Raw genomic sequence first — 14,991 nt, forward strand, 5'->3', positions numbered from 1 at the left:
CTCGGATCCTCCCCGGCCATAGATATCACTAACTTTTTTACCCTAATTTTCTCAGGAACTACTGAACAGATTCACACCATTTATGCAAAAGGTACGAGTCTGAACTGAGGAGACTACCTCTTTGCCAAATTTGGTGTAATTCCGTTCAGCAATTCGGGCTGTAGCTGCGACAACAGATCCTATGGGAAATTGCATGCGGAAAACGTGTTTGGGGACCCCCATTTTTTCTCGACCCCCGCTTGACGAATCACCACAAAACTTTCAGGGTATGAGCGGAGCCGACCTGGCCAAAAGTTTAGAAAATTTCGCGAAGATTCGTCAATCGGCCCCAGACTTATTGGGAACAGAATATTGCAGATTTCCTATGGAAAATAGGTCCTAACTATAACTATCTACTGGCGACCGCCAGCAGATAATATATATATATATATATATATCAAAATGCAAAGGTTGCCCCAATGAAGTCTTCACACCCGAAGGGATTTACACACATATGCCCCAGGCGGCATTTGGTACGGCACTCCTCTCACGCTGTTAATGAAAAGCCAAACGCGTTTCAGGTCTCCCAGTACCCTTGTTCACTGGCAACATACTGACTCGCAATTGTGCACAGACCTCAGAAAACTGTTTGAAGACGTTCTTTAATTGATTACACAAGCTCCGCCCCAATGGGCGTACCAATGGCTTATGGATATAGTAGTCCGAAGTACGCCATGCTTGTAGTCTGTTTTAACCCCAGTGGGTGTTACATGAGTTCCGCAAAAAAGACGTTCTTTAATTGATTACACAAGCTCCGCCCCAATGGGCGTACCAATGGCTTATGGATATAGTAGTCCGAAGTACGCCATGCTTGTAGTCTGTTTTAACCCCAGTGGGTGTTACATGAGTTCCGCAAAAAATGTTCAAAGCACAATTGCATTGAAGGTTTTACAATCTTCCTCCATAGCGCTGATCAGGCTTACCATAGTGCATGCCAATATATACCTAGGGCTCAGGCCCCCTTCGTTCCTGTATCAAGCTCACGGTTGTGGGCATTGAGGATCCGCCTCCGGCGGCGGGAAGGCTTCGTGGCCGGACGAGCCACATAACATCAAGTTTAGAAAATTTCGCGAAGATTCGTCAATCGGCCCCAGACTTATTGGGAATAGAATGTTGCAGATTTCCTATGGAAAATAGGTCCTAACTATAACTATCTACTGGCGACCGCCAGCAGATAATATATATATATATATATATATATATATATAAATTCACTGAAAAAAACATAGGTTTTAGGCAAAGTTATAGTTAGTTGGGCATTTCACTCCAACCATAAGAATTTCCCCCATTATAGTTAGTTCAGCTAACTATAACTCGCGCCCCCGCAATGCACTGCTGATGACGTCACATATTACATCACTCATGACATGGTCAGTGACATCACTGATGACATTACTGATGACATCTCAAGTGACATCACTGATGACATCATCCAGTGACTGTGTGTTTCTGTAAAGTTTAGATATGTTTAATATATAGGGAAAGGCGTATTGAAGAATGAGTGGGTGTATAAGTGTCTGAATTGATGATTTAGTAGGTGCGTGACAGACTCTATAAATGAGTGATTAAACTTATCTTACTGAATGCATGGGATGGTGAGTAAACTACGTGAATGTCTGTATCCGTCTGTCTGTTGGTGTGTAAGCAGCTGCATGGGTTTGTGAATAGCTACATGAGTGTCTATATGGGTTATTGCTTGGTTGTCTGAATATCCATATGGGTGCCTGAGTGTTTGTGTGGGTGGGGTGTGTATGACTCTGTACATAGATGTGTGAGTGGGTGATTCACTGGGTGCATGGTTTCAAGAGTGCATCTGTGATGACTGTATGGGTGGGTGAGTGGGTGTATGGGTGTGTCCCCTTGAACCCTGAGGGTCCCTGGGGTCCAACTAGCCCACCAGGTACCTTCAGTAAGCACCACAGAGCTGCGTTGCAGAGAGGTGTTAAAATGGGGCGTGGCCTGGACCACTTCTCTGCAACTCAGGCCTCTGGCGCTTACTGGAGGTACCTGGTGGGCTAGTTGGCCCCCAGGGGCCCTCATGATTGAAAGGGAATTAATTCCCCAACTTAAAACGCACCACAGGGCAGGTTTCCTGCTCTCTCTTCTAAAATCCAAACCAGAGGTTGCAATGACAGGCCCTGCCATAGCAAACAGCAGTGTCCCGGGGGTCGGCACCCCGGGACACTGCAGGAGCCGGTCCTGGGGGGATGGTGGTCCCCAGGGCCTTCACTGGATCCAGGAGGGGGGCCGCGCGGCCCCCCTCCCAATTTTGACAAAGCCCCGGGGGGAACTGCTCGGGGGTCCATTACGGACCCCCACATTTAAGTATTGGTGCCCTGGAGAGGTGGTGGTCCCCAGGTCTATTCCCCTGCTGAAGTCATGCACTATAAGGTGTTTTAATGTATACCAGTGCTTTCTAATAAGAGAGACAGCCTTGCCACAATGAAAAACCACTTTGGAATTGTGTCACTGCCAGGACATGTGAAAATTAAGTATACATGTTGTACTTTTAAATACCATGCCCACTGCCCTATGGTCATATAGTGTCTACATTAGGGGTGACTTGTCAGTGTATAAAAGGAAGTTTTTTCCCCCTAGTCCAATTTGCAGTTTGGAAACTGCACACTCAGGCTGCAGGGGCAGGCCGGAAGATATGCTTTGCCCTGTCACTATAGGGGTGCTGAGTAGATGCTACAGTTCACTAGTAACATTTTACTTACTGGCAATGGGTACACAAAGTACAATATTCTATGGACTTACAGGTACGTTAATTATGCTAATCTGGGATAACCAATTGCACACATGATTAGGTGGTCAGAGCACATGCACTGGGGCCTTGTTAGTAGGGCCCCAGTGCAACAGATTTGAAATTTGCAGCATAAGTCCACAAATTGGGGAGTGTTTATGCAAAAAGAGGCATTTCCTTACTTAATGTCATAAAGTTTAGAGGTGGGGCCTGGCAGAAGCAGCGAGATAGTCTAGCCATGTGTCTATACAGCTCCCAATCCATGACCCCACTGAAATCTTCACCAGCTCTATGATGCCTGGAGGCACCTCTGTAGCACTGAGCCCAACATGGAGAAGAAGGTAGTCATAAGAGAAGTTCACACATAGATGTTAATGCCTGGGAGTAGCGGTCACCATAATATACCTCTCAAGGAAATATGGTGATGAATATCTTTGTAACTTTGCCCCTCATTTTGAGGAACAATTAATTGTGGTGGAGAGAGAGGGGTTACAGGTTAAAGATCAACATTTGTGGCATGTCCAGGTGAGCAGTCATTGGCAGACACCAGTCATCTCCTGTAGGCATTCTTGAATTTGCTGCAGAGTGGGATCTGGATGATGGAGGAGTTGGACACAACCAGCTAGGAGGAGGTATACGAGGAGGTATACGATGGGGCTCCATCTGGCCTAGAAAAACATACCTCTGGGAGATCCCAAGGGAAGAATAGAAGATCATTAGGGCCTGCACCCACCCTCTCTTTAATTCCAAAGGGCCCTTCACCAACACGGACTGCAGCTAAATCCCTTCTTTAGCCACCTCTTCTTCCTACTCCAAGTGCCGCCTAGTGCAGCAGGCCAGGGACACTTTCTCTCTCAACATGAATGACCCCTCCTTTGATGCTCTCTCTCCCACCTGATTATTCAATGATGGAGGTCTTGAAGCCCGTAGCTGATTTCAAATTCAGGAACTCTCACAATATGCAGAAGTTGATAGATTATTTGAAGACATTCTGAGAAAGACTTATGGAATAACATATAATTCTATGTAGCATTCTGATCTCCTTTACAGAGGCATTACATGTCTTCTGCTTCCACATTCTACCTCAACCCATCATTTGTTGTCTCCCGGTTCAGTGTTACTTGCTTTTCCCTCAAATGCTATATATCATATTTCTTAGGCTGTGTCTTTTCTTTTTTTAAGTGTTGCTGATCAACTAATAATCCAATTCATTAAGTGATTGTGAACTGTATATGCCTATAAGTGGTTATACAAAGTTGTTTCAGACATTGTAACAACATAAACACACAAACAGAGCAACAAGATCATTAAAACTTACATGACTTTACATTAGGTTTTATAATTGTTTTATTTTCAAAGATGCTCACAGATGACGCTGTGACAAGAATTAATTTGTTAATTGTGCATACAAAAGTTTGCTTAATTAGGTGTTCAATTGAATGAGTTGTTCAGTAAGTTTTAAATCTGAAATTGATATTGTTTTTCCTGGGGGAGGAAATGGTCCATGTCTCTACACAAACAACACTGCTTCTGATGGTACTTATGATGGGAGTGGTTCTGGGGGTAGCACTTGTGGTGGTGGTTCTTGTGGTGATGGTGGTTGAGTTGATGGTGGTTTAGGTGGTAGGTTTGTTTGTGGTGCATGATGATTCACATCAGAGTGTGTGGGTGGTGCGAGATTTGTAGGTTGTATTGCATGAGTTGAATCCTATGTAAGCTTTGGCCCTATAGGTTGCTGATACTGGCACTCTTTTGTGATTTTGTCCATCATCTTTATTGTTAAGGCATATTACCTTACACTCTCTTCCCTCACACTACTAGGATGTTCACCATGTATCTTTATCATGTCTTGGTAATATTTCTCATTAAACAAAGCAGATATCTGCTTGTCAGCCATCTGAGGAAGACCTTTAAGATGTTCACATTGTTACTCAGAGGTACCCCTATTCACAAATACCCCCTACAGTTATTTGTTGTTAGAAAAATTGATCCTCCTAGAGGATAGCATTTGGTCATACCAAATCTGCACATGTGTTGCATTGTGACATGGCTAGCAGGTTGCTCAGGATTGAGAACATTGCCATCTGGGAGGTTGCGTCATTAAAGAAGCAGTGCTCCTCCTCACCAGGGGTGCTCTCTCCCTTTGATGATTATAAGATGACTATAAATTGACCTCCATGTGAAAAGTGTGTAACAGAGTCAACTGAGGTATCTGTAGGTTGACAGCTGTGTGGAGGTGAGTCTTGAATTGCCAGCACGAACATTGGTAGCTTCTTAGCTGGTGGCTGGAGACTAGCATTCCTCTTGGAAAACTAAGAGGTTGACTTCTGGCCATCCGTGATGTGATCTTGGCAGCTGGTGTTTCATTGGGGCCAACAATACCATTCGTTTCCTCCTCCTCTCCAGCATCCTTCTCCTAACCCTCAACCATATTCTGCTACTTCTCCTCTTGTTCTTCCCTTTCTGCATGGTAGCCACTGAGTTGCCTGTTTGAAGGAGAAATTCATTTTCAACTGTGATTGCTTGCTAACCTCCGCTTGTGGATGGTGCAGCATCATTGTCATGCTACGGGTCCCCAGCATCTTAAAGGGGAAGAAGATAAAATTTGAAATCTATGAAAACTAGGTTTGTACTTATTACTGCACCAGACTTGTTTCACAATTATTAATTACGCTACATCACATACAATATGCTGACCCTCACTCTACTTGCGTGTTTGGCACGATTTTGTTAGTGTGAAATTCTTCCTTCTGAGTAAAATGGACACGAGAATGAATTTTGTGCGAAAAAGTTAGTGGTGCTTGTTATTTTTTATGTTTTTGTAATAATGCATATTTTCACATCGTTTTCCTGAAGTTCAGCATGGTTACGTGAAACCAAATTATGTGTATTTCTCACACCCCTTGTAAATACTACATTTATTCAATGGTATCTCATCTAATCCAGTCACAGATGCTTGTTTTGTGCATGGAACCCTTGATTCCAATTGCTGAACCAGTGCCTTAGAAAATGGTGTTGTAACATATACTCTCATCCAGCAGCAAGACAGAAGATTATTTTTGATTTGATTTAAAGCATTACGAGTAAAAGGATGACAATGATATTTGACACACATTATTTCAATGCAGAAAGTAATACATGAAAAATAATACCCATAACGGATACATGAAAAACAAAATGCAAACATTTGAAACAACATATAAAAGATAGTGAGAAAGTATCAATGTTGTGAAATAGGTGTGATACAGGTGTACATGCTACATGTTCACGTATTTACCTGTTCAATGGATGATAGAGGGCCGAATTGCTTTTATCAGGTTGATACCTGGTGTCATCTGTGGTGTTGGTTCCACTGAAGCTACCTAAGGCTGTTGTCTCACTGTAGCTGACATGTGAGGCAAATAAGGAGCACTAAGACATGCAAAGACATCCATGATGATGGTATGGTGATGTGTTGAGTACACAGTGTAGTATATTAAACACACAGCTTCCTTTCCTGGATGTTAACAAATGGGTTAATGAAAGATTTGTGTTCTGCTACTACAATACCATAGCATAAGTAACAAAGAAAATCACAGTCAATAATTGAATGAGTACATGGGTGGACATAAGGTTGCCAGAAAGTAGACATCAACTTATTTTTACACTTTCAAAAATAAAGATATAATGAATCAAATCCCAAAACAGCAGACTGTTTACCTACCAGTCCCCACCAACTGCCTGTTGGGTGTATCCTGTCCTGGATTTGGTGAAGTGCTATGTGCAGAAATAAATGTAGGCCTTTGAATGTTGAAAAAAATAAAAAAGTATGAGCATATTACCGTTAAATGACTTTGTCAATTGCCGCTGCCATTGCCTAGGGACTCGCGACTCACTGTCCCAGGAATCTGTGCTGACGTCCGGAGGAGGGGTTATCATTCCCACGCTGCACACTTAAAAGTGCTCTTCATCTCCTGCGCCGAGGGACGCCTTGGTCAATTGTCGCTGCTATTGACTGGGGACTGGGGACTGGGGACTCGCTGTTCCAGAAATCAGTACTGACAACCAGAGGATGGGTTATCATTCCCACGCTGCACACTTAAAAAATCTCTTCATCTCATGCGGTGGAGGATGCCTTGGTCAATTGATACAGCTGTTGCCTGGAGACTCGGGACGTGCTGTCCCAGGAATCCGTGCTGACGACCGGAGGAGGGGTTAGCATTTCCACCCTGTGCACTTAAAAGTGCACTTTATCTCCTGCGGTCAATTGCCGCTACAGTTGCCTGGGGACTCAGGACTTGTTGTCCCAGGAATCCTGGTAACCTTGTTGGCCACTTTTAAGGTATCCTTGATAGCAGCTTTGAATTCTAAATTGGACCCTATCCTTCAACATCTAACAGCTATAGAAAAGGTCTTCATCAACCTGACTCCGCTTCTCCAAGGTGATCCTGCAGCAATGCATACCCTACCACCAGGCCCAATTGATCCATCCATCAGCGAGTGTCGCGGTGCTCAGGTGTTTGGTATAACATGTACCAAAGCCTTCTTCAAAGTTGGTGCCAGAGGGTGCAACTCAGCGACCTTGCCTCCTCATGTGTCCTGCTTGCTCACTGATATCGGCCTCAACATGTACACCGGTATTGAACTCTAAGTTGGGGGTTTCTCCACAAATTAAGCTTAAACCGGGCTCTGGAGTTACCATGAGCATGTCTAATATGATGACTAGAGGAGGGGTAAGCGGCACTTGCCCAGTGGCAACCAGTAATATTTACCCAGAGAGTATCTACTCTACACCTACCACCAGACTGAACTCCTTTTGTAGTGGTTTTAGTGAATGTACCCCGACTTGCTCCGGGAGCGAAGGAAGACTTTGACCAACTCAAGAATTAAGCTGTGTATTGGTTGAACGTTAACATTTTTACAGGCTTGCGGGTGGAAAGCCACATCATTATGTTGCGCAGAACAACCTGAGTGGGCAGGGCTAAGAAGAATTGGGACTGTGATTGTGTTACTGTTACCATCAACTTTAACAGCTCAGATGTGGTGGACAGAACATTAAGAATGGCCTCTCAGTCTCACTCTAGAGGCTCTAACACAGCCATTGTGGCGCTTTCTTTGGGTTGCTTTTATAGGGCCCTTCCACCTTTTTCTGTTGTGAGGAACCTGGGGAGGTCTCCTGATTTGGGACAGGGGAGTCAGCAGGTGGCTGTCCTAGGCATAGATACATCTAATAGGTGTGAGCCATTGGGATCACTAGTTTGCTGCAACTGGCTACCTGCTGGAGTTCCGCCGGTGCAAACTCAAGGAGATGATGGACGGAGCACTGAAACTTTTCAGACACTCACCCCCAGTCACAGATCTGGGTTGAATCCATCATCATTCTTTAGCTCACTTCACCACCTCAGTTCAGACCCAGCTATATGCAAATTAGTCTTGACCCTGTGCCTCATGGGAACAATCCAGCCCGAAGTGCCAAGCCATGTCTTCCCTGGACTGGAAACACGCATCCTGGGACCGGTTTCGGTCTAACAGCCCTCATCAGCCAGACTAGCTTGAATCCAGTGGCAAAATTAGCAAGGGACCCATGTCTGGGCATACCCTGAAAACTTAGGGGGAACAAAGCAAACACAAGGAGATGATGGACAAAGCGCTGAAACTTTTCAGACACTCACCCCCAGTCACAGATCTGGGTTGAATCCATCATCAATCTTTAGCCCACTTTGCCACCTCAGTTCAGACCCAGCTATATGTAAATCAGTCTTGACCCTGTGCCGCGTGGCAACAGTCCAGCCCAAACTGCCAAGCCAGTTCTTCCCTGAACCGGATACAAGCTTCCTGGGACCAGGTTTCTGGGTAACACCCTTCATCAGCTAGGCTAGCTTGAATCCAGAGGCAAATTGAGCAAGGGACCCACGTCTGGGCATACCTTGCCAACTTAGGGCAAACAAAGCAAACACAAGGAGATGCTGGACGGAGCGCTAAAACTGTTCAGACACTCACCTCCAGTCACAGATCTGGGTTGAATCCATCATCATTCTTTAGCTCACTTCGCCATCTCAGTTCAGAACCAGCTATATGCAAATCAGTCTTGACCCTGTGCCTCATGGGAACAGTCCTAACAAGAAACAATGTCTCAACTGGTCAATCATGTAAGGGGGACCATTAGAACAGAGAAATTAATCTTAACAAAAAGGGCAAGGGAGACCGAATTGAAAAATGCAGGTTGTTATTTATAATTGGAAGTACAAAAACATAATTACAGTAACCATAACAACCGTGTGAGCACTGGAAGTGAAGTGATGGGTGAAGATGGCGCAGTGACACAAAGGTGCAAGAGCAACTTGAGGCGGCGCAAATTAAATTAACAATAAGAGCCGGACACAATATTTACAAAACATTAATCATTACAACATTATTTTATGATTTGGGCACGACCCTTTACAGGACCGCAAATAACGTTGAAAAGTCAACGGCGTTTCGAACTCGTTAACTTGAGTTCATCATCAGGACTATGGTTACAATTGCTTCAAAAAGTACTTCTGTAGGGGAAATGCTGGACCTGTCTCAGCAAAGTACAAAGTCGAGGGTGTAATAATAGAGATTCTGGTATCCCCAAGGGAGGTAAGCGCTGTGTCAATCCAAGCAGGGTATAGGGTTCCAGGCGTAATTAGGATGGCTCCATAGTGAACCAGGGTGGTTGTAACTCCGGGAGATAATCGATGCACGCAGAGATTAGGTCAGCAGCTGTTCGACTGAAGTTAAATCAGGGTGAAACGCTATCCATTCAAGTCATTCAAGGGAAAAAAGATCTCAATCCGGTTTATAATTAGCCCAGGACACGAATGAAATGTGCACTATATGCAAATCAGTATTGACCCTGTGCCTCATGGGAACAGTCCAGCCTGAACTGCCAAGCCAGGTCTTCCCTGAACCGGAAAAAAGCATCCTGGGAACGGTTTCTGGGTAACACCCTTAATCAGCCAGGCTAGCTTGAATTCAGTGGCAAAATGAGCAAGGGACCTACATCTGGGCATACCCTGCCAAGTTAGGGCAAACAAAGTAAACACAAGTTCCACCGGTGTCAAAGATCCCTTAAATACAGTGTCTCACCAGGCCCTCAGTTCTGGATCCCCTAGATTGCAATGTTTGTAACTTTACTTCTTGGAATATTGCTGGGTTGGTGACTAAGTTCAATGATCCAGGTTGCCTGGTTTTAATAAGAAGATTTGATGTGATATTCCTCCAGGAGACATGGGCTACTGAAAATGGCTTCTTCTTGGAAGGCTATAAAACCTTCTTTGTGCCAGCCACCCCCTCTAGTGCAGGTAGAGCCATGGCGGTTTGGTTAGCTTTCTTTCCTTAGCTGTCCAAGGCAGTCTTGTGTTGCCCTCTGAATTTCCTACCTTACAGCCCTTGTTGTTAGCTAGTGGGTCGAACAAGTTATTGCTCTTAAATTTTTATAACACTGTATCCTCCCTACCTGAAGTTTGCAACATCTTCCTGTAGGGCTGCTTTTTGAGAAATATGATCCTGCAGAAACAGAGATGTTCCAACCTCATGATTGTAGGAGATTATAGTGTCCACTTGTTTGGGGACCCATGGCTTGAAGGGGTTGAAGACATGGGATGTGCACGCTATAAAGGCCTGAATGTGGAACACACCAATCAGGGTAGCACACTTAATGCCATCATGAACGAGTTTGATCTAACCTCAGCCATGAACAAGTGGCCCCCAGACAAGAAGGATATTATGCCCACCTTTACGGGGAGAGGGTGTGAGTTGTTAATTTATTTATTTTTTGTTTCCAGACCTTTCTTTCTTAATATTTTGGATTTGCCATCCAGGAGAGTTTGCACAGTGATCATAATCTGGTGTGTGTCCTGATTTGCTAGCCCCGGGCAGTACAACCTATCGAGATGGAGCCAGTGGGTCCTTGATAGCTGTGGACGAGGTAAGGAGAGTCACATGGGCACAGATGATCCCAGATCAGTTTTTTTAGTCCTTGCTCACACAAGGAGTTTGTTATCTGCTTAGATAGGATGGACAAACCAACAGATATTATAGAGGATGGTGCCTTGGCTAATCAATCAAAGGCCCCGGTGGCGCGTTGCCTTCATTCAGCCCGAGATGGTTTGAATCTGAATGTTCACTTGCATCCAGGAACTTGAAGGAAGCCCTGGGTACTAAACCAAGGGATCCCTGTATAGTCAAGTAATGTCGTACACATATACAAAACTGCACTAGCAAAACGTAAGTCTGCACTAAGAGATGAGGTCTGGTCAGAACTCATCGAGGCCAGTACCCTGAAGAATAGCTCAATGTTTTGGAGCATCATAAATAATCCCTTTTTGGAGGCAGAAAACACCAACTTATTGGACACCATATTACAGAAGATTACTGGGTAAGGCATTTTGAGAGCATTTTTCAGTCCACCCCTATTTTGCGGGAAGTTCAGTCTATAGGTGAGGGTAAATCTGAAGTGGTGGTCACTGCCGAGGAAATAAGAGTGGGTATAGTGGGGCTGTCTAAAATCAAGGGCCCAGGTCCCGATGGGATCCCCCCCAGACAACCACATCTCAAATTTGGATATTTGGGTACCCGCCCTTACCTCGATTATTAATGATGTATTTACGATGGGCCGCCTGGGTACCTGGGCATTATCCACCATTATTCCGGTTTTGAAAAAGGGAGATTGAGATAGCACCCATTGTTATAGGTCCATGTACCTACTCAACTCTGTGGTAAAGGTGGTGAGATGCATGGTACTAGAGAGGCTTTCGAGATGGGTAGATGATAATAAGATCATGGCAGGGGTCCAATATGGCTTCCCTACTGGACGTTCAATAGTGGAACAGAGTTTGAATCTCTATATGGTCCTTAACAAGTACACCGTCACCCATACTGATACCATCTGCCTAGCTTTTATGGATCTGTCCTCGGCGTTTGATTGCGTTAACAGATCCAAGCTTTGGCAGATCATGCTATCTATTGGTGACAGAGACATTGTCCTAACGGATCACCACAGAGACACCAAAGTGGTGGTTCATTATTCTAAAGACCTCAGAGTCACTCGCCAATTTCCAATTTGGAGAGGGGTACGTCAAGAGTAAACTTTTGACCCTTTTCTTTTTAACCTGTATGTTAATAATCTTGAGCAGGTCCTTTTAAAATTAAAAACAGATTGTCCCTAGGTGGGTCAGCGTAGTCTACCTGTCCTACTGTACGCTGATGACACTGTTCTTATGGCTAGGACAGCTAGAGGATTACAATCTATATTGAACTCTTTTGTTCAGTTCATGGAGGACCTGGACATGTTGGTCAATAACAGTTAATCGTTCGTAATGCAAGTGGGTCTGCACCAGTTAAATCTTATACACTCATGGTAGGGTCCATGCCGGTTCCTAAGACTGACGTTTCCTCCCACCTAGGGGGTAGTGTTTGAAGCGCACCTGAACTGGCGTCCTCTAATAAGTAGAAAGAAACGGGATTTCATGTAGGCTAATGCCGCAGTTTTTAACTTTGCCTCTAGAGTGGGCAGTAGGCCCATCGGGCACTTTTGCAGATTTACAAGGCCAAATGCATTTCTAAGGTGATTTATGGAAGCAAGATCTGGGGCTACATCGAGCATAGCATGCTGTAAATTGATGACAACAGCTTCCTGAGACGGATACTATGCTTACCGGAGGGCACCTCTTCCTTTGTAGCTCATGAAGAACTGGGGATGGTTTTTCTCTCAGACATGCTGCCCTAACGTTCTTTATCATTGTGGATGAAAATCTGGCTCAGGAAGGGAATTGACCTAAGTAAGAAAATCTTAAGTGACTGTCTTTCCCTTTACTACTTTAATCACATTCTCTGGCTCAAGTATGTCAGGGAATGTTTCACCAGTCTGGGAAGAATATATTTATTTGTCAACCCAGAGACAATCTGCAGGAGGATCCTGTGCTAGGTTAAGGAATGCTGAACAGAGAAGAAGTGGATATGAGGAAGCACAGTGCCCGCAGGCATTCCATATTGAAAAACGTGCCATTAACTGAGCTCTATGTCTTATGGTTTAAAAGCAGCCATGATCATTTCCTGTTGACTAGATTTCCCTTGGACCTTTTTCATCATCTCCTGGCCCACCTACATAGGGTGCACAAAGGTCAGAGTCCCTTACTCTGTGGCTGCGACGGAAAATCTCCATAGGACATGATGCATATGTTTACGTTTTGAAGCTTTTGTGAGGTACCAAGAAAGCCTTTTATTATCCCTATTAAAAAAAAAAATGCAATTTAAGGCAGATTTGTAGCTTTGTATCTTATGGGGCTGAGATGGTTGTACTGTATTGTTTTTTAGCCTTTTTATGATGCACTTGATAGTTTTTAACTGTGATTGCTTGACTTTTATAGCTTTCATTGTAAAAACCGAATAAAGTTGTTGATGGTGAAGATTATACTAAAAGAAACTAGCCAATATAAGTCCTAGATAAGTAAATTGACTCATCAAAATAAATCATCATTAGGAGAAAACTGTTAGGGGGCAACCATAAACATTTACAATTCTCTGTAGCATGTTAGAGGCAATTACATCATAGTGACATACCTGTATTTTAAAATTTGCATTTGGAAATAGGCCTTGAGTGTTGCCCTGTAATATTACCAAGTGAACTTGCTCCATTTGTAGAGATAAAATTACTTGTAATGGGCACTGCATGAGAGAGGAAGGCAGAATTAAAGGAAGTACATGCAAATGGTAATTTATTTAAATGCTTGCTGTACTAGAGCTGTGTATGTGAGTATGTGAGATGTACCTCCGCCATCTGACTCCCATTTCCCCCGCCACATTAGGTTGGCGGGGGAATCGCCTTGTGACCGCGGCAGTCACAAAGACCGCCCTCCACGCTTCCACCACTGGCAATCGTCATGATTGCCTGGCAGAGCAGTCAGCAAGGGTAAATTAGCGGAGGTGCCTAGCAGGCACCGCCCACCAGATTACAATGCTGGCGTCAGCCAGCCTTTCCATGGCGGTGGATCCGTCATGGAAAGGCTGGCAGAGGCTGGTTTCGGGGGCCCATTGCGGGCTCCCTCTTTGTGGGGGGAGGGTGTATGTGCACTGGGGGGATACCCATGGTACCCACTACATTTCCATGCACAAGGTGGCAGGCACCGCGTGGTGCCTGCCACGTTGTGCATGGAATTGCCCTACGTGGCATTTTGGCATTGCTAACAGTGCTGCAGCTAGCAGCACCGTCCACAATGATCAGGGCCCTGGATGCGCCCGCCATAGTGGCGGGCACATCCTAATTCACTCAGCGGGACTGCCGCCTTACCAGCGGGCAGTCCCAGCACCGCAACGATGGCGGGTGAACTGATGTCCGCCCGCCATCGTAATGAGCCCCTAAGTTCTTACTTGGCCTTAAGTTGGGATTATCTGCAACAAGCAGTTAATATAGCAATAGAGGGTTGTAATAAATTGGGTTATTCGTTCAGGGAGGTGGAAGCTCCACTAAAACAACAACCGCAAACCTCCTCAGGTTAATTCAAAAAATTAACCTGTGCTTATCTCTCCAGTAGCTTGGCACAGAGCAGTCAGGCTTAATTTAAAGGCAATGTGGAAAGTGTTTATGGAGCACACACACAGTAATAAAATGAAAACACTACCAAAGAAAAATCTCCAACCTATTTAGAAAAAAAGATTAAAGTGTATTGAATAAAAATATAGCAGATCAACAAAAATGCAATCAGCAAAACTGGAGATATTGACTTTTAATTTTTTAGTAGGAAAAGCCCACAAAGCAGCAATAGTGGTTAGCTGGTTTTACCAGACCTGGACAAAGTTTGTTGTTCAGGCCATCCATGACGGAGCGCGGTCTGGAAACAGGGATCAGGTTAGTCTTGCTGACAGTTGTACTTTGTCTTTTATGTAAGGTTTTGCGTCACTCAACTTCATTTTTGATCAGGGGCTATGAAGGCTGTGATGGGAGGTCCTGCATTGAGTTGCAGTGCACTGCGTTGGATCAGATGAAGCCCACAATGAGGCATAGGAGTACATTCTGATGCCAGCCAAGAGGCCAGGATCTGGCGGCCACCTCTTAGGGATCAAGAAGAGGCGTAGATGGAACTCACAGAGTTTAATTCCATGAAATTCCAGAGTTGCATAACAATCCACAAAATTCCACAGAGTTCCGCTAACAGGCGGAAAATATGCATGTTGTGTTACTAGCGCTGGAATTTAGTGCTTGTAGC

The sequence above is a fragment of the Triturus cristatus genome, chromosome 5_1 (genome assembly GCF_964204655.1).
Source record: "Triturus cristatus chromosome 5_1, aTriCri1.1, whole genome shotgun sequence".
NCBI lineage: Eukaryota > Metazoa > Chordata > Amphibia > Caudata > Salamandridae > Triturus > Triturus cristatus.